Genomic DNA, 19,507 nt, shown 5'->3' with positions numbered 1-19,507 from the left:
TTAAAAGCAGCAAAGGAGAAACAACAAATAACACACAAAGGGATTCCCATAAGGATAACAGCTGATCTATCAATAGAAACCCTTCAGGCCAGAAGTGAATGGCAGGACATACTTCAAGTAATGAAAGAGAATAACCTACAACCTAGATTACTGTACCCAGCAAGGATCTCATTCAGATATGGAGGAGAATTCAAAAGCTTTACAGACAAGCAAAAGCTGAGAGAATTCAGCACCACCAAACCAGCTCTTCAACAAATGCTAAAGTATATTTTCTAGACAGGTAACACAGAAAGGTTGTATAAACGTGAACCCAAAACAACAAAGTAAATGGCAATGGGACCATACCTATCAATAATTACCTTAAATGTAAATGGGTTGAATGCCCCAACAAAAAGACAAAGATTGGCTGAATGGATACAAAAACAAGACCCCTATATATGCTGTCTACAAGAGACCCACCTCAAAACAAGGGACACATACAGACTAAAAGTGAAGGGCTGGAAAAAAATATTTCACGCAAACGGAGAACAAAAGAAAGCAGGAGTTGCAATACTCATATCAGATAAAATATACTTTCAAATAAAGGCTGTGAAAAGAGACAAAGAAGGACACTACATAATGATCAAAGGATCAATCCAAGGAGAAGATATAACAATTATAAATATATATGCACCCAACATAGCAGCACTGCAATATGTAAGGCAAATGCTAATGAATATGAAAGAGGAAATTAATAGTAACACAGTAATAGTGGGAGACTTTAATACCCCACTCACACCTATGGATAAATCAACTAAACAGAAAATTAACAAGGAAACACAAACTTTAAATGACACAATGGACCAGCTAGACCTAATTGATATCTATAGGATATTTCACCCCAAAACAATCAATTTCACCTTTTTCTCAAGTGCACACGGAACCTTCTCCAGAATAGATCACATCTTGGGCCATAAATCTAGCCTTGGTAAATTCAAAAAAATTGAAATCATTCCAGTCATCTTTTCTGACCACTGTGCAGTAAGACTAGATCTCAATTACAGGAAAAAAAAATTATTAAAAATTCAAACATATGGAGGCTAAATATCACACTTCTGAATAACCAACAAATCATAGAAGAAATCAAAAAAGAAATCAAAATATGCATAGAAATGAGTGAAAATGAAAACACAACAACTGAAAACCTATGGGACACTGTAAAAGCAGTGATGAGGGGAAGGTTCATAGCATTACAGGCTTACCTCAAGAAACAAGAAAAAAGTCAAATAAATAACCTAACTCTACACCTAAAGCAACTAGAGAGGGAAGAAATGAAGAACCCTAGGGTTAGTAGAAGGAAAGAAATCTTAAAAATTAGGGCAGAAATAAATGCAAAAGAAACTAAAGAGACCACAGCAAAAATCAACAAAGCTGAAAGCTGTTTTTTTGAAAAAATAAACAAAATTGACAAACCATTAGCAAGACTCATTAAGAAACAAAGGGAGAAGAACCAAATTAACAAAATTAGAAATGAAAACGGAGAGATCACAGCAGACAACACTGAAATACAGCGGATCATAAGAGACTACTACCAGCAGCTCTATGCCAATAAAATGGACAACTTGGAAGAAATAGACAAATTCTTAGAAAAGTGTAACTTTCCAAAACTGAACCAGAAAGAAATAGAAGATTTTAACAGACACATCACAAGCAAGGAAATCAAAACTGTAATCAGAAATCTTCCAGCAAACAAAAGCCCAGGACCAGAGGCTTCACAGCTGAATTCTACCAAAAATTTAGAGAAGAGCTAACACCTATCTTACTCAAACTCTTCCAGAAAATTGCAGAAGGTAAACTTCCAAACTCATTCTATGAGGCCACCATCACCCTAATTCCAAAACCAAAGATGCCACAAAAAAAGAAAACTACAGGCCAATATCACTGATGAACATAGATGCAAAATTCCTTAACAAAATTTTAGCAAACAGAATTCAACAACATATTAAAAAAATCATACACCACGACCAAGTGGGCTTTATCCCAGAAATGCAAGGATTCTCTAATATCCACAAATCAATCAATGTAATACACCACATTAACAGATTGAAAGGTAAAAACCGTATGGTTATCTCAATAGATGCAGAAAAAGCCTTTGACAAAATTCAACATCCATTTATGATTAAAACTCTCCAGAAAGCAGGAATAGAAGGAACATACCTCAACATCATAAAAGCTATATATGACACACCCACAGCAAATGTTACCCTCAATGGTGAAAAATTGAAAGCATTTCCCCTAAAATCAGGAACAAGACAAAGGTGCCCACTCTCACCACTACTATTCAACATAGTTTTGGAAGTTTTGGCCACAGCAATCAGAGCAGAAAAAGAAGTAAAAGGAATCCAGATAGGAAAAGAAGAAGTGAAACTCCCTCTGTTAGCAGATGACATGATCCTCTACATAGAAAACCCTAAAGACTCTACCAGAAAATTACTAGAGCTAATCAATGAATATAGTAAATTTGCAGGATATAAAATTAACACACAGAAATCCCTTGCATTCCTATACACTAACAATGAGAAAACAGAAAGAGAAATTAAGGAAACAATACCGTTCACCATTGCAACAAAAAGAATAAAATACTTAGGAGTATATCTGCCTAAAGAAACAAAAGACCTATACATAGAAAACTATAAAACACTGATGAAAGAAATCAAGGAGGACACAAACAGATGGAGAAATATACCGTGTTCATAGATTGGAAGAATCAATACTGTCAAAATGACTATACTACCCAAAGCAATCTATAGATTCAATGCAATCCCTATCAAGCTACCAACAGTATTTTTCACAGAACTAGAATAAATAATTTCACAATTTGTATGGAAATACAAAAAGCCTCAAATAGCCAAAGCGATCTTGAGAAAGAAGAATGGAACTGGAGGAATCAACCTGCTTGACTTCAGACTATACTACAAAGCCACAGTCATCAAGATAGTATGGAACTGGCACAAAGACAGAAATATAGATCAGTGGAACAGAATAGAAAGCCCAGAGATAAATCCACGAACCTATGGACACCTTATCTTTGACAAAGGAGGCAAAAATATACAATGGAAAAAAGACAACCTCTTTAACAAGTGGTGCTGGGAAAACTGGTCAACCACTTGTAAAAGAATGAAACTAGAACACTTTCTAACACCATACACAAAAATAAACTCAAAATGGATTGAAGATCTAAATGTAAGACCAGAAACTATAAAACTCTTAGAGGAGAACATAGGCAAAACGCTCTCCAACATAAATCACAGCAGGATCCTCTATGACCCACCTCCCAGAATATTGGAAATAAAAGCAAAAATAAACAAGTGGGACCTAGTTAAACTTAAAACTTTTGCACAACAAAGGTAACTATAAGCAAGGTGAAAAGACAGCCCTCACATTGGGAGAAAATAATAGCAAACGAAGCAGCAGACAAAGGATTAATCTCAAAAATATACAAGCAACTCCTGAAGCTCAATTCCAGAAAAATAAATGACCCAATCAAAAAATGGGCCAAAGAACTAAACAGACATTTCTCCAAAGAAGACATACAGATGGCTAACAAACACATGAAAAGATGCTCAACATCACTCATTATTAGAGAAATGCAAATCAAAACCTCAATGAGGTACCATTACATGCCAGCCAGGATGGCTGCTATCCAAACGTCTACAAGCAATAAATGCTGGAGAGGGTGTGGAGAAAAGGGGACCCTCTTACACTGTTGGTGGGAATGCAAACTAGTACAGCCGCTATGGGGAACAGTGTGGAGATTTCTTAAAAAAACTGGAAATAGAACTGCCATATGGCCCAGCAATCCCACTTCTGGGCATACACACCGAGGAAACCAGATCTGAAAGAGACACGTGCACCCCAATGTTCATTGCAGCACTGTTTATAATAGCCAGGACATGGAAGCAACCTAGATATCCATTAGAAGACGAATGGATAAGGAAGCTGTGGTACATATACACCATGGAGTATTACTCAGCCATTAAAAAGAATTCATTTGAATCAGTTTTAATGAGATGGATGAAACTGGAGTCTATTATACAGAGTGAAGTAAGCTAGAAAAATAAATACCAATTCAGTATACTAATGCATATATATGGAATTTAGAAAGATGGTAATGATAACCCTATATGTAAAACAGAAAAAGAGACACAGATGTACAGAACAGACTTTTGGACTCTGTGGGAGAAAGCGAGGGTGGGATGTTTCAAGAAAACAGCATCGAAACATGTATATTATCTAGGGTGAAACAGATCACCAGCCCAGGTTGAATGCATGAGACAAGTGCTCATGGCTGGTGCACTGGGAAGACCCAGAGGGATCGGGTAGAGAGGGAGGTGGGAGGGGGGATCTGAGTGGGAAACATATGTAAATCCATGGCTGATTCATGTCAATGTATGGCAAAAACCACTACAATATTGTAAAGTAATTAGACTCCAACTAATAAAAATAAATGAAAAAAAAAGTTAAAAAAGAGAGTGAAAAAGTTGCCTTAAAACTCAACACTCAGAAAACTAAGATCACGACATCTGGTCCTATCACTTCATGGCAAATAGAAGGGAAACCACGGAAACAGTGACAGACTTTATTTTGGGGGTCCAAAATCACTGCAAATGGTGACTGCAGTCATGAAATTAAAAGACACTTGCTCCTAGGAAGAAAAGCTATGACCAACCTAGACGGCATATTAAAAAGCAGAGACATTACTTTGTCAACAAGGGTCCATCTAGTCAAAGCTATGGTTTTTCCCATAATCATGTATGGACGTGAGCGTTGGAGTATAAAGAAAGTTGAGCGCCAAAGAATTGATGCTTTTGAACTGTGGTTTTGAAGAAGACTCCTGAGAGTCCCTTGGACTGCAAAGAGATCCAACTGGTCCATCCTAAATGAGATCAGTCCTGGGTGTTCATTGGAAGGACTGATGCTGAAGCTGAAACTCTAATACTTTGGCCACCTGATGTGAAGAGCTGACTCATTGGAAAAGACCCTGATGCTGGGAAAGATTGAGGGCAGGAGGAGAAGGGGATGACAGAGGATGAGATGGTTGGATGGCATTACCGACCTGATGGACATGAGTTTGAGTGATCTCTGGCAGTTGGTGATGGACAGCGAAGCCTGGTGTGCTGCAGTCCATGGGGTTACAGAGAGTCAGACACGACTGAGAGACTGAACTGAAATGAACTAGGTTGGTCATAGCTTTTCTTCCAAGGAACAAGTGTCTTTTAATTTCATGTTTGCAGTCACCATTTGCAGTGATTTTGGAACCCAAGAAAATAAAGTTTATCACTGTTTCCATTGTTTCCCCATCTATTCACCATGAAATGGTGGGACCAGATGCCATGATATTAGTTTTTTGAATGTTGAGTTTTAAGACAACTTTTTCACTCTACTCTTTCACTTTAGAAAAAGAAAGCATTTTTAGATATTTTATTTTACTTCTTACATCACTGAAATAATGGAGATCATACTAACTCCATTTTCTAATATAATTATATTTTTTCTTCTTTTTTATTTTCAGACATTGTCTTTACATTTAAAACCTTAAAAAGTCCCTTGAAAACTATAAGACTTTTATTAAAGAGTAATTTTTGTCATGTCACCATATAGTCAAAGATCTGTAAGATGAACTACATGCTTTACAATTTCACTGAAATAGAATGACCGTCTTGTATTTAGTATACTTTCTCTTCACTAAAAATGTTGTATTTACTTAACATTGTTCCAGAAACTGGGACTACATTAGTGAACAATTTGGATGGAGGCCCTGCTTCAAAAACTTTGCAATCTAACGGAAGAGATAGCTAACAAGTAAAGATGAATAGAGATGACATAATTTAAAGAATAAAATATGCAGTGAGAAATATAAGGTGAAGTAAGTCATTAGATAATCTGGGAATGATTGTCTAAAAAGTTTTCATAGACTTAGAAACATGAACCATTTGCAGGACTAGCCATATTGACTCACTGAATTAATGCACTGTATAAGCCATTAAACTTATATGCCTCATTCTATTTAATCTACAATTGTATAATTGAGGAAATAATGCTCAGATAAATTAAATGCCATGCCATGTGCAACTATAAAATAGCATAACCAGGATGTGACTATATGTTTAACTGATGATAGTCTATTGTTTATACATTGCCCTGCTTTCTATGGTCCCATTTTGTTCATTTGTTTGTTTGTTTTTGACAACTCTTCTACTTTTCAATTTACTTTCACTCTGAGAATTAATTTCAGGGCAGAAAATTGGTCCCATTTTCCATGTTTAGCTCTGGTCAAGAGGCAAGGCCAGAAGTTTACATCTAGAATGGGCATGTTTTGTTGCTGTGAAATATGGCCCCTTTGGAGTTGGTGCAGTTGAAGAGTACCCAATTCAAGATTGGTCACAGAGCCCCTCCCCTGGAAATGTAGCATTGGAGCCAAGGCAGAAAAGGGGAAAAAAAATCCTTTTACTTGCCTAGAATTGGATGATTCTGTTTTTCTTGTCAAGTGCATGAAATAATATAGAATGCTATTGTGCTAGAAAAACTGAAAGAAGCCAACTCTAAAGAATTAGATATTAAAAAAAAGAAGTAAACTCCCAGGTTCTGTGTTTCTGATAGCTCTCCCTGTTTTGTTCACTGTCCTTCCTAAGCCCAGCAGCTTTTCTGTCCAGATATGACACATCCTTTTGTACTTTAAAAAAATGCCCTGTTTTTCTTAAGCCTGCTCAGGTTAATTTCTGAAAATTGAAATCCAAAATGCTGAACTAAAATATTTAATTATAACATTATTGAAGTAGTGGCTAGATGCTAACTAGTAGACAACATTCAGATATGTATGTTACTTAAAAATCCGTAGTAATAAGAGGAAAGAAAAGAAGTTGAAATGTGTAGTTCAAGCAATGTATAAGAGCTATCTAAGGAAACCACCAGTAGAACCACATATTTTCTGAAATACCTAGAGACTCCTCTGTCCAGCTCTAAAGGAAAATTCTCTACAGGTTACTTTTATGCAGCATTTACAATGTAAATATTAAGGATGAGCTGTTTATTTGAGAAGAATTTTTGATAATGAAATTTTAGCATTTTGAATGCAGAGTGGGATGTTTTGAGTGACAGGACAAGCAGAAGACAATTACTTACTACAGTGTTTGGTTAGGGAATTCAGGTTACTGACTGACATTTATGTGACTGAAAGCTATTTTCTGGATTAACAATTTTAACTAATTTTTATCTGATTACAAGAGCCATTTGGGCAAGGTGGCCTATATCACAAGGGAGTCATTAGGTTATAGCTTTAAATTGCAGCAGCTTATTGCAGAATATGAACTGAGATATGTTTGAAGAAAAAAAATTAGAGTTAATAAGAGCTGGCAGTGGCAAAATTTGACCTTGGTGATCTAATATGTAATTACCAGGTGCCAAAGGAAATTCCAATAACCTGGCTACAATACTTTTGAGAACACTAAAAAACAAATCAACAAGCAAGCAAAATCAGAAAAATGTTGCTTTTTAAGGTGAATAGTGAAACATTAACAATTAAAATATCAAGCACTAGAGTTAGGTGGTTTCTCTCAATTTCATAAGTTTTTAACAAAGCAATGAATTGATCAAATGCTGACAGATAATGTATTTTGATCCAAGGAGTCTGTATTTGATTCCATGATTTAATGCAATGCTTGCTCTTTTTCATTTTCCATCTCTGAGAGGTACCATATTTGTTTAATATGATAACTTCATCAAAAGAGTATTAAGTCAGTATATTTTTTGTTTTAATGTTTACTTGATTACTGTAACTAAATATTTTAATTCTGGACTTTTTTTTAGCAAAAGTAGAAGATAAACCAGTGACAACATTGTGGAATATGTTAATTTTACAATATGTTAGAAAATAAATTTATGTTTCTAATTTTAAAACATTTTAGTCTTACAACATTATGGTCATTACATTATCATTATATTTTATTAGTATACTCTGCATGCCTTCTGTGTGATAATCTATTTTAATGTTGATTATTATTATATTTAAACAACTTTTTAAAAATGGATCCTGGTGTTTTTTATATTAAAAATATTCATATTCTTAATTACTCAATGCTAAGTTAATTGAGACATTTTAGTATTCCCTAGATCAGAATTAAATTAAATTTAACTTCTACAAGGTGGCTAAAAGGTCACTAGCATTTTATTGTATTATCTACTATGCTATGTTACTCTTCTGCCAAATCAAATACCAAGCAACAGTGCCACGCAAAAAGTCAATATGTAGTTGCATGAAATGCTAAATAATCTAGAAGCTATAAATATGATTTAAATTTAATCTCATTTATTAAAAACATAAATAATCATGAACATTCAATCACATTTATTTGTGGCCATATAGTAGCTGTTTAAATGTTTTTCTTGCAAAATATACACTACCATATTTAAAATATTAAGAGATAACCAACAAGGATAAGGACCTACTGTGTAAACAGGGAACCCTGCTCAATATTCTGTAAAATCCTAAATAGTAAAAAAATTTGAAAAAGAATCATTACATGTGTATGTATAATTGAATCACTTTGCTGTCCATGTGAAACTAACACAATATTATTGACTATATTCCAAGGTGGGGGGCAGTGGGGAAAAACCCTCAAGAACTTATCTCACTCCTGAATTGTTTGATGGATGTTTCTGATTTCCATGAAGTTATTCTAAGTCCAGAAAATCCCTTGTTAAAGTGTGTATAGAAGATAAAAACGTAGGATTAGAAACATATCCTACATAAACCTTTGATATACTTTACCTCTGTATTAAATAACATAAGCTGCTTATCTAAGCCAAGACAGAACCTGGGGGATGGGCTTATGACAGGTGAACTTCACGAGAAGTAGAGACAGTGTGAGTGCATGCTCAGTCACTCAGCCGTGTCCAGCTCTCTGTGATCCCATGGACTGTAGCCCATCAGGCTCCTTTGTCCATGGAATTCTCCAGGCAAGAACACTGGAGCAGGTTGCCAGTTCCTAAGCCAAAGGATCTTCCTGACCCAGGGATCAAACTCACTCCCGTATCACCTGCATTGGCAAGCAGATTCTTTACCTCTGTGCCAGCTGGGAAGCCCATGAAGAGACAAGACTCTTTGTTAATGGCCTGTGATAATAGGACTAGAGACTTTGTGGTCTCTGGAGCAGGGTAGAGACTTATGCCTGGCATTGTCTAAGATCCCCTAATCCCATATGACCAGTTTGCCTTAGAATGACTTTATCAGAAATTGTGTTGCCTTTGTTATCATGTCTTGTTAAGATACATTTGAAAACCACAAAGATTGTAGGCACTTGTAGCCACAGAGTTTGGATAAAGGTGGGAAATAAGATAATCCAATATTTTGAATATTTTTAATTCAACAGAAGCACAATCATTTTTCTTCTAGTTGATACTTGTACTGAAGAAGGTCTTTTTTTCAGATTTTTTTTTTTCTTTCTCTTCTTATACTGTTTCAGGAACAAAGTAAAGCATTAGGATTACAGAATTCCTTTCAGGACAATGGTTCTAAACATTTGATACCATTGAAGTGAAGTGAAGTGAAGTGAAGTCGCTCAGTTATGTCGGACTCTTTGCGACCCGGTGGACTGTAGCCCACCAGGCTCCTCCGTCCATGGGATTCTTCAGGCAAGAATACTGGAGTGAGTTACCATTTCCTTCTCCAGGGGATCTTCCCAACCCAGGGATCGAACCCGGGTCTCCCGCATTGGAGGTAGATGCTTTAACCCTTTTGGTTCTTTCATTTCTTCTTTTAAATTCATGACAAGTATAATTGAAGACTTCGTTAAGCAAAAATCTCTGGGGATGAAACTGAGTCATGAATCCTAAAAAATGTGTAAGCTAAAAATCAAAAGCTAAAACTATGGGATGTCATGCAACAGTGCTGGAAACAGATGGGGAAATATGCAAGTATGATATGGAAATGGTACTCGCGACAACAATTAAACTGAGACTACACACACGATACCAGGGGAGCCTAGTTACTTCTCCCATCCTGAAAATAACAGACTGCTAGTGTGGAAGGCAGATTGCTAATCCTGAAGGAAATAGTGTCAGCTGATATTAAAATATACAGAAAAAAAATTTTTTTTAAAAATACGGAGTTGGAGACAGGATAGTAAGAAGGAGAGAATAAGTTTTATGAGCCCAGAGAATAGCATGTAAAAAATCCAAAATTTCTGAAGTCAGTGTAGTTACAAAACCATAGTGGTCCTGGAAATAGAGTTGTTTCTCTGACATAGAAAAGAAATGCAGGTGGCAGGATAAATACACAGGTGTTACATTGATAGGCATTGAAGGGAAGAAGTTTTGATTTTTTTCTCTGAGATTTGGGGAAACCAAAGATAGTTTTTACATAAAATTGTACAATGATCAAATCTGCATTTTAGATCAGTCTTCTAAGCAGATTTTAAATTAGGATAGTGTGTTTCTGAAGTCAGGGAAATAAACTGACAGTGAGATATCACTCGCATAGTGATGTGAAGCAATATGATTTTGGCTTAATATTATGCGTAAAAAGCACTCTTACAGAAAAAAAATCACTTACCCTATGTTAACTCTAGTCTCATTTGCTAAAGTTGTTATTGTAATTAACAGCAATCATTTTCTTTTCTGTATATGAGCAAATACTGCCTCACTTCAGTTGTGTCTGACTTTGTGACCCTATGGACAGTAGCCTGCCAGGCTCGTCTGTCCATGGGATTTTCCAGGCAAGAATACTGGAGTGGGTTGCATTTCCTCCTTTAGGGGATCTTCCCAAACCAGGGATCGAACCCATGTCTCTTGTGTCCCCTGCATTGCAGGCAGGTTCTTTACCGGCTGAACCATAGGGGAAGCCATCCAATTCCTAATTTCTACTAATAATTACCTTTGTTCATAATGGTCATGAGTGGCTTTATTATGCCATATATTCATTATCTTGCAGGTAAGAGGGAGTTTTACAGCTTTCTTTCAATGTCAAAGCCTCTTGTCACTATCCATAGAACCATTTAAGATTTACTCCAATACAGTGGCCACCTAATGCCAACAGCCAACTCATTGGAAAAGACCCTGATGCTGGAAAATATTGAAGGCAAAAGGAGAAGAGAGTGGCAGAGGATGAGACAGTTGTATAGCATCACTGATTTAACAGACATGAACGTGGGCAAACTCCTACAGATAGTGAGGGACAGGGACGCCTGGTGTGCTTCAGTCCATGGGGTCACAAAGAGTTGGACACAACTTAGTGTCTGAACAAAAACAACATAAACACATAGTCATACAACTAATTGTAACAAATGAAGAACATCAATTTTCATCAGGGGAGTCTTCTGTATCCTGGATTCTCCTTGCTTGACACAGGTTTGGGTAGTATAACATTGGTCAATGATGATTTCTGGGATAAAATTACTGTCCTTTAAAATAGCCCACTTTTCCAAACAATTGACATTGAACTAAGAAGTTACATAATGGGGAAAAACAAATCTACTAGAGAACTTGATGACATTAAGCAATCAATAAATGTTTAGTAGCATTCAAAATTTATTTTGTTTTAATGTTGAAGGGTGAGTTGGAGAATCCTTCATGGCAGTGAAGTAAGGGGAATAGAGAGCTCTCAGACACCAGTGAGGAAGGAGTAACCGACTGCCTGGATGAAAGGACACATTATGTGTGAGGGGGTCATATTAACGAAGGCTTTGAAGCAAAAGTCAGGTTTTTGTATTTTAATCTTAAGGAACGTTGGGAACAGCATCCGAGTAGATAAGAGCAGGATAATTAAGGCGTGGAGGAGGGGGAGAGTAGGGTATTTGAAAAACTGGGAATGTATATAGTATCATGTTGAATATTTCTAGAAAAAAGCTTCATCTGAAAAAACAAATCAGAATGATTTATGAAACCTTCCAAATCTCTACTTCATCTCCTTCCATTTTATACCTCAGGTTTCTTTTTTATTATTTCTTTATATTTCTATAGATAAAGAGAGACAGAGATATTGATATAGACAATGTCATCTATACCTATGTATAATAGGCATACTATACATAATCCATATCTGTAGATTTACATATAATTACTACATTTCAAATATATGGCATATTTTATTATCTTTTATTTCTCTAGTTAACCATAAATTCCATGAGGGCAGGGACTCTGTTTTAACATTCTATGCTCATGAAATAAAAAAATTCCTGGTATATAGAGAGTGCTTAATACATTTTTGATGAATAAATGGACCAGGGAATGAAGAAATGAATGTGTGAATGAAATAAGATGGAGGTTTTGCTTTCCCCTTAATGGATAGATCCAGCAAATGTATTTTCTTCTACATCACTTTTGAACCAGTTCCTAAATTACTACTTCTATCAACTTTATTGAAATTAACATTCACTCTAACTCATAATCCCTAAATCCAGATTATTTTGTTTGGAACATGCAGTTCTTTCCGTGTTGATGGGCTGCCTGGTCTTAGCTTTGAGCATCTCATATGACTTCTTTTTTCCTGCTGATCTGACTGGTCCCAGTCTGCACTTCTCTCTGTCTGGTTCACCTGACTCTAAAGTATTCCAGTTACTTCATCAACAGTATGGACTGAATTTGTGATCACTAGAATTCAGCCTCTGAGAAGACAAGTCTGTTTTGTTTACTCTTGTACATCTTATGTCCAGACAAGACCCAGACAAGAGGATAAGCTCAATACTTGCATAATCAATAAACAAGTTATCAGTGAGCCCTTATCTATTATTACTACAAACTGAAAACAAGATTTAATAAAACCTTATAGAAAATCACAGACAGGCTTATCACATGTTTGACTTTCTTTGGAGGAGCAAACTCAAATGACTATTCTGAATTATTTTAATTATTTAATTTAAATATATTATTGGATGTTAGAAATAGTGGAATTTTTAAAGAATTACATCAATTTTTGCACAGGAGTATTAATTTATTTTTAAAGTTTCATTTTTAAAAAATCAAGTGGATGAAAGTAGGTGACTTAGTGCTTATTTTATAAGATCACTTCAAAAGGATGTTTGGGGGCAAAACTAGAATAGAATTTTAGAAGAAGAAATATTTTATTTGGACATCTTACAGCATAGCTTTAACTTTGTAATAGTAGATTCAGATTTTTTTTTTTAGTTTCTAGGAGTTTATATAGCTTTAACTTTATTAAATCTAGAGCTATTTCTGAGTTATCTAGCAGTTTAGACTGATTTCCTTCAGAAATGAGAGCGACCTTTTAAAATGTTCATTTTGCTGCCATTCAGTATTTTATCTGTAGCCACAAAGACTCAGTTATTAAACATTTGGGGTAATTATTATTTCTGAAGGCATGTATTCAACTTCATCATCAACATGTTCTCTACTATTTAGAATCCTTTTTAAAGAGCGCAACCATAACTGAATTGCAATGCCATAGCACAGGAATAAACACAAAGTCTGAATGAAATCTTTGCCTCCATTGTTTGTATTTCCATAGGTCACCTCACTGTGTATCCAGAATTTGATGAGGAGTGATATCATTTCTGGTTAATGCCTCTTTTCCTAAAGAGGCACTTTAGATTTTAAAATAAATTTCGTGAGAGATTTGACCACAATATGACTGCCTTTGCAGGTACTTAAATTTAAGCTGATTTCCTGCTTTCTGAAGGAAAATTTGAGGGACAAAACACCCCATGAATCTTACTTGGCCTTTGAGTTTACTCAAGTTGATCGCCACCAGCCACTAGGAAACCTGATCCCAGATAGCATTTGGTAAATGTTTTCTTTACCCTATAACTGTTTCAAGGGTATACGCAGTTCACAAATGTGAATGCATTTCTATTTGTATTTATGTATATTCGCTTAAGATGTCATTTGGAAAAATTGACTTGGGAAGTGTGTCCTGCATACACCACCCACATTTTCACATTTCCATAATTATTTTGAGGCACAAAATATATCTGGTTGCAACCGGAGGGAACTTTGGACAGCGCCTGCCCTCTCACTGTGGGACATCTTTCCCCTGATGACAGGCAGATCTGTCATGGGGAGAGATGATTTATCTCCTCTGATTTCATCCAGTAAAGACGTCCTATACAAGGTGAAGTGATAATTTTCCTCAGAGCTAACATGTCCGATGTCTCATTTTTCATTCTAGTCCTTGTGAAATGACATCGAACACTAAATTGGGAACTAATTTTGCTTGTGAGGTTTGGCTGCCTGCCCACTTCCTTGGGAAAACAAGCAAATTATCTGTACTTTTTAGTCATAGGAGTTATAGGATACCTGAGGCTGGCTATTTAGTCTAAGGATTTTTTTTTTTCTTCTTCTTTTTTCTTTTAACGTACACTAGAGAAGTAAAAGAAAATTACAGATGACAGGGAATTTTGCAAAAAAAATATACTTTTGCCAGAAAATTAATTAAAAAGAAATATGCCAAGTGCTATATTTGTGAAAAAACAATATAACAAATTAGGGCAGCTTCAGGTGAAGGAGTATGGCAGTTAGTATACTTGACTACAACACTAAAATAGGAAATTAATTCAGTATGATTTTAGGAAAGAAACAATTTTTTGAAAGCAAGAATTCAACCAGTCAACATTTTATGTTCATCTAGCAAGAAAACGTGCTTATAAATGTATGTTTGAAGAAAGAACACAATCTTATAATGTATTTTCTGAAAGCACTTGTTTTAACATAAATAGGGTAGTGAATTGTGAAGTGTGTTTGGGTAGACAAAAGATTTATGTGATAAATTAAATTCTCACCTACACAATTACACATTTTTCCTTGATGGATACAATTGTTGACACGTTACATTATTTATCAAGTAGGTGAAACACTGAATTAGCAATGAAATAGTTAGAGAAGTTCTCGGACTTCCTTGGTGGTCCAGTGGTTAAGACTACAGCTTTCAAAACAGGGGGTGTGAGTCTGATCCCTGGTTAGGGAGCTGAGATCTCATATGCCTTGAAACCAAAACACAAAGCAAAAGTGATATTGTAACAAATTCAATAAAGACTTTAAAAATGGTCCATGCTAAAAACAAACAAACAAACAGTTGGGAGATTTTCCAGAGATATGCCTTTTATTTATTTCTACTTTAATACCACATAGTCAGAGAATGCTCTGTATGACTTGGATCCTTTTAAATTTACTAAGACTTGTTTTATGGCCCAGAATATGGCTTGTCTTGGATAAATGTTCTCTTTAATCTGGAAAAGAATGTGTATTTTCCTGTTGTTAGTTGGAATGTCCTATAAATATCAATTAAATCAAGTTATTGATAGTACTGCTCAAATTTTCTACATTCTTACTAATGTTTATATTTGTTCTGTAAATTAGCAACAGAAATTTCTGACTGAAATTGTGAGTTTTACTATTTCGTCTGGTAATTCTTTTAGTTTTTGCTCCATATATATATATTTTTTTTTTATTAGTTGGAGGCTAATTACTTCACAACATTTCAGTGGGTTTTGTCATACATTGATACGAATCAGCCATAGATTTACATGTATTCCCCATCCCGATCCCCCCTCCCACCGCCTCTCCACCCGATTCCTCTGGGTCTTCCCAGTGCACCAGGTGGACAAAAGAAGAAATAAAATGGGAAATTAGAAAACATTTCAATTGAATAAAATGAAAACAATACGAAAATTTATGAAACGAGGCTAAAGAATGAGTTAAACTCTCATTCTTAGAGAGAAATTATATTACAAAAGAAGAAAGGCTGCAAATCATTGACTTCAGTTTCTACTTTGAGAAATAAGCAGAAGAGAAAATTAAATCCAAAATAAAATAGAAGAAAGGAAAACTAAAGATCAGAACAGAAATTATCAAATATAAAACAGAAAAATTTGAGAAAATCACTTGCACCAAAAGCTATTTCTTTCAAGAAATCAATAAAATTGATAAACCTCTAATCAGGCTGATCAGTTGAAAGAAAAAATTCAAATTTACCAATATAAGGATTAACAGAGGATATACCACAACAGATTCTACACATAATAAAAAGATACTACAACAACAGTATGAACAATCTTACGCAACTCATTTTGCATAACTTAGATGAGATGGACATGTTCCTTTAAGTCACAAACTACCAAGGCTCACTGAAGATGAAATAGCCTGAATAGCTCTATATATCTATTAAAGAAATTAAATTTAGGACTTCCCTAGTGGCACGGTGGGTAAGAATCCACATGTCAGTGCAGGGGAGACAGGTTCTATCCCTGGTCTGGGAAAATTCCACATGCTGCCAAGCAACTAAGCCCACGTGCTACAACTACTAAGCCCAAGTGCCGCAACTATTAAGGGTCGTGTGCTCTGGGGCCTGCAAGCCACAACTACTGAGCGTGCATGCTGCAGCTACTAATGTCAATTCTACATATAAACTCTTCCACAAAACTGAAAAGGAGAGAATATTTCCCAACTCATTAAATGAAGCCAACACCATCCAAATACCTAAACCAGACAGAGACACAACAAGGAGAAGAAAAAAAAAAAAAAACTATAGACCAATATCTATCATAAAGATAGATGCAAAAGTTCTAATTAAACTTTAGCAAAGTGAATCTGACAATATATAAAAAGGATAACATGTCATGACAAAGTAGGGTTTATCCTAAGAACGCAATGCTAATTTAACATTCAAAAACCAATCAATATAAATCGTCATATTAACAATTAACAAAAGCAAAATCACATGATCATCTCAATAGACTCAGCAAAATCAGTTGACAAAACCAATACCAAATACTGATTTAAATAACTGTCAAACTAGAAATAGGAGCATGCTCAATTTGATAAAGAGCAACTATAAAGAACCTCCAGCTGGGACTCCCCTGGCAGTCCAGTGGTTAAGACTCCATGCTTTCACTGCAAGGGGCCAGGGTTAAATCCATGGTTGGAGAACTAAGATCCTGCATGCCATGTTGTGCAACAACAACAAAAAAAACCTACAACTAGAGTCATACTTAAAAATGAAAGAATGAATGCTCTCACCTTAGGATCAGGAACAACAAAAGGATGTTTACTCTTACCATGTTTACTTAACATTGTCCTGGACATTCCAGTACAATACTTGTTATTTTACATAGATAGTAATTGTCATTTTACATAGACAATACAGTACTTGTTACTTTACATAGACAAGTAAAATAAATAAAACACATCTATATTGAAACAAACAAACAAACAAAAAAAAACTCTTAAAACAAAGAAATAAAGAATTTGTATGATTAAATCACGAAGATAAACTAAAATTAGAGAAAGATTGTGCTTTCTAAAGTTTATGATTAAAAAAATAAAATTTATGATTATTTTATAAGACAGACAACTTAAAGGGATGTAAGTATTAGTAGAAGTGAGTATAAGTTCATTGAGTGATTGGTATCTGAGAGTTTTGCAGGCCTTTCCTGTGGGCAACTAATATCATAAATCTCATAATCTAAATAATAATGAAAGTGAATATAGAAAATAGTAGAAGAATAGCATATGTTTATTGAAAGTTTGCTATTTATAGGACCTAGGTGAAATTAAGTAGATCTAATTTAAGTATATCTTTTTTTTTTTACATATATTTCACCTATATGAAACGCATGTTAGTCACTCTCATGTCCAACTCTTTGTGACCTCATGGACTGTAGCTCACCAGGCTTCTCTGTCCATGGAATTCCCCAGGCAAGAATGTTGGAGTGGGTTGCCATTCTCTTCTGCAGGGATCTTCCCAACCCAGGGATCAAACCCTCATCTCCTGCGTTGCAGGTGGATTCTTTACCTGCTGAGCAGTTGGGGGAGCCCCAGTTAAGTGGGAGGTCATTAATTGCATCTTTTTATGGTTGGAGAAAATAAGATGTAACAAAGGGAAATAATTTTCTCAAGATCTCACACTTAGTAAGTGGTGGAGTCTGAACCCAAACCTGTCTAGAAAATGCATTTTTAATAATAAAAAGCAAGGTAAGCTAAGTACCTTAAGCATCTAGTAACACAAAAGAGATCAAACAAGTCAATCCTAAAGGAAATCAATCCTGAATATTCATTGGAGAGACTGAGGCTGACGCTGAAGCTCCAACACTTTGGCCACCTGATGCAAAAAGCTGACTTCTTGGAAAAGCCCCTGATGCTGGGAAAGATTGAAGATAGGATAAAAAAGGGATGACAGAGGATGGAATGGTTGGATGGCATCACCATCTCCATGGACATGAGTTTGAGCAGACTCTGGGAGATGAGGAAGGACATGGAAGCCTGGCATGCTGCAGTCCATGGGGTCATGAAGAGTTGGACATGACTGAGCAACTGAAGAACAGCAACACAAAAGAGAATGATGTTACATCTGGAGAAGGATGCCAATCCTGGCTAAAGGAGGAGTAAAATTTCTTCTAGCTGAAACAGGGAAAGGGAAAATGTCACCATGTAGATGAAACATTATGAGCAAAGGCAAGTCAAGATGAAAGACTCTCTGCTTTGCAATAACAAGTTTTCTAGACTGTCTGGAACATAAGCCTCAGAGAGAAAATTTTAAGGAAAACTAGCCCAGAAAAGTATTGCGTTAAAATCCTTGACTTTAAATTCTAAGCCAAAATGAAGTGACAAAAATATAAAGACTGCTTCCTTGATGACTGAATGGTGAAGAACCCGCCTGCCAATGCAGGAGCCATAGAGACATGGGTTCAGTCCCAGGGTTGGGAAAATCCCCTAGAGGATCTTCTGGAGTTCCACTGGATCCACTGGAGTGGAGCAACCCACTCCAGTATTCTTGCTTGGAGAATCTCATGGACAGAGGAGCCTGGTGGGCTACCGTTCATGGGATCACAAAGAGTTGGACACAACTGAAGTGACATAGTATGCACAGACAAGTATATATGTTTGTGTCAGTGATCAGCAATTGTTCAGATTGCTGGAAAATTGGCTCATGACATCAGAAAATATTTAATTTATATGCCTACCTCACATAATCCATTAAATTAATTTAAATTTGAATTGAAAAGTTAGAAGTGATTGGTAGAGAGTTCTTTAAGTCTATTGATAATTTTGGGTTCTCTAGTTTGGTTCCCCACGTCCTAACTCCTCTAATCTATGAGTGTGATCTTAGATCTTAGCTAGGATTTCACAGGTGTGATTAAGGATCTTGAGGTGGTGAGATCATCTTGGATTTTCAGGGTAAATCATACAGGTACTCACAATTACTTTGAGAGGGAGGCAGAGAGGGATTTGAAGATAGAAGAGGAAGAAAACCATGTGACCATGGAAGCTAGGGAAAAAGGTGGTGTGATGTGGGGCCATGAGCCAACCAGTGAACAAGCCTCCAGAAGCTGACAAAGGCAAGAAAATGTGTTCTTTCCTGGAGTCAGCAGAGGGAGCTGCAGACACTGATTTCACCCCAGCCAACACTTACAGACTCTGGCCGCCAGACCATAAGGGAGTACATTTATGTTTTTTAAGTCACAAAATGTGTGGTAATTTGCTAGAGCCACCATAGGATATTAGTGCAATGATTTTTATAAAT

Source organism: Cervus canadensis, chromosome 13 (assembly GCF_019320065.1).
Source record: "Cervus canadensis isolate Bull #8, Minnesota chromosome 13, ASM1932006v1, whole genome shotgun sequence".
Classification (NCBI taxonomy): domain Eukaryota; kingdom Metazoa; phylum Chordata; class Mammalia; order Artiodactyla; family Cervidae; genus Cervus; species Cervus canadensis.
Note: the sequence above shows the minus strand (reverse complement) of the source record.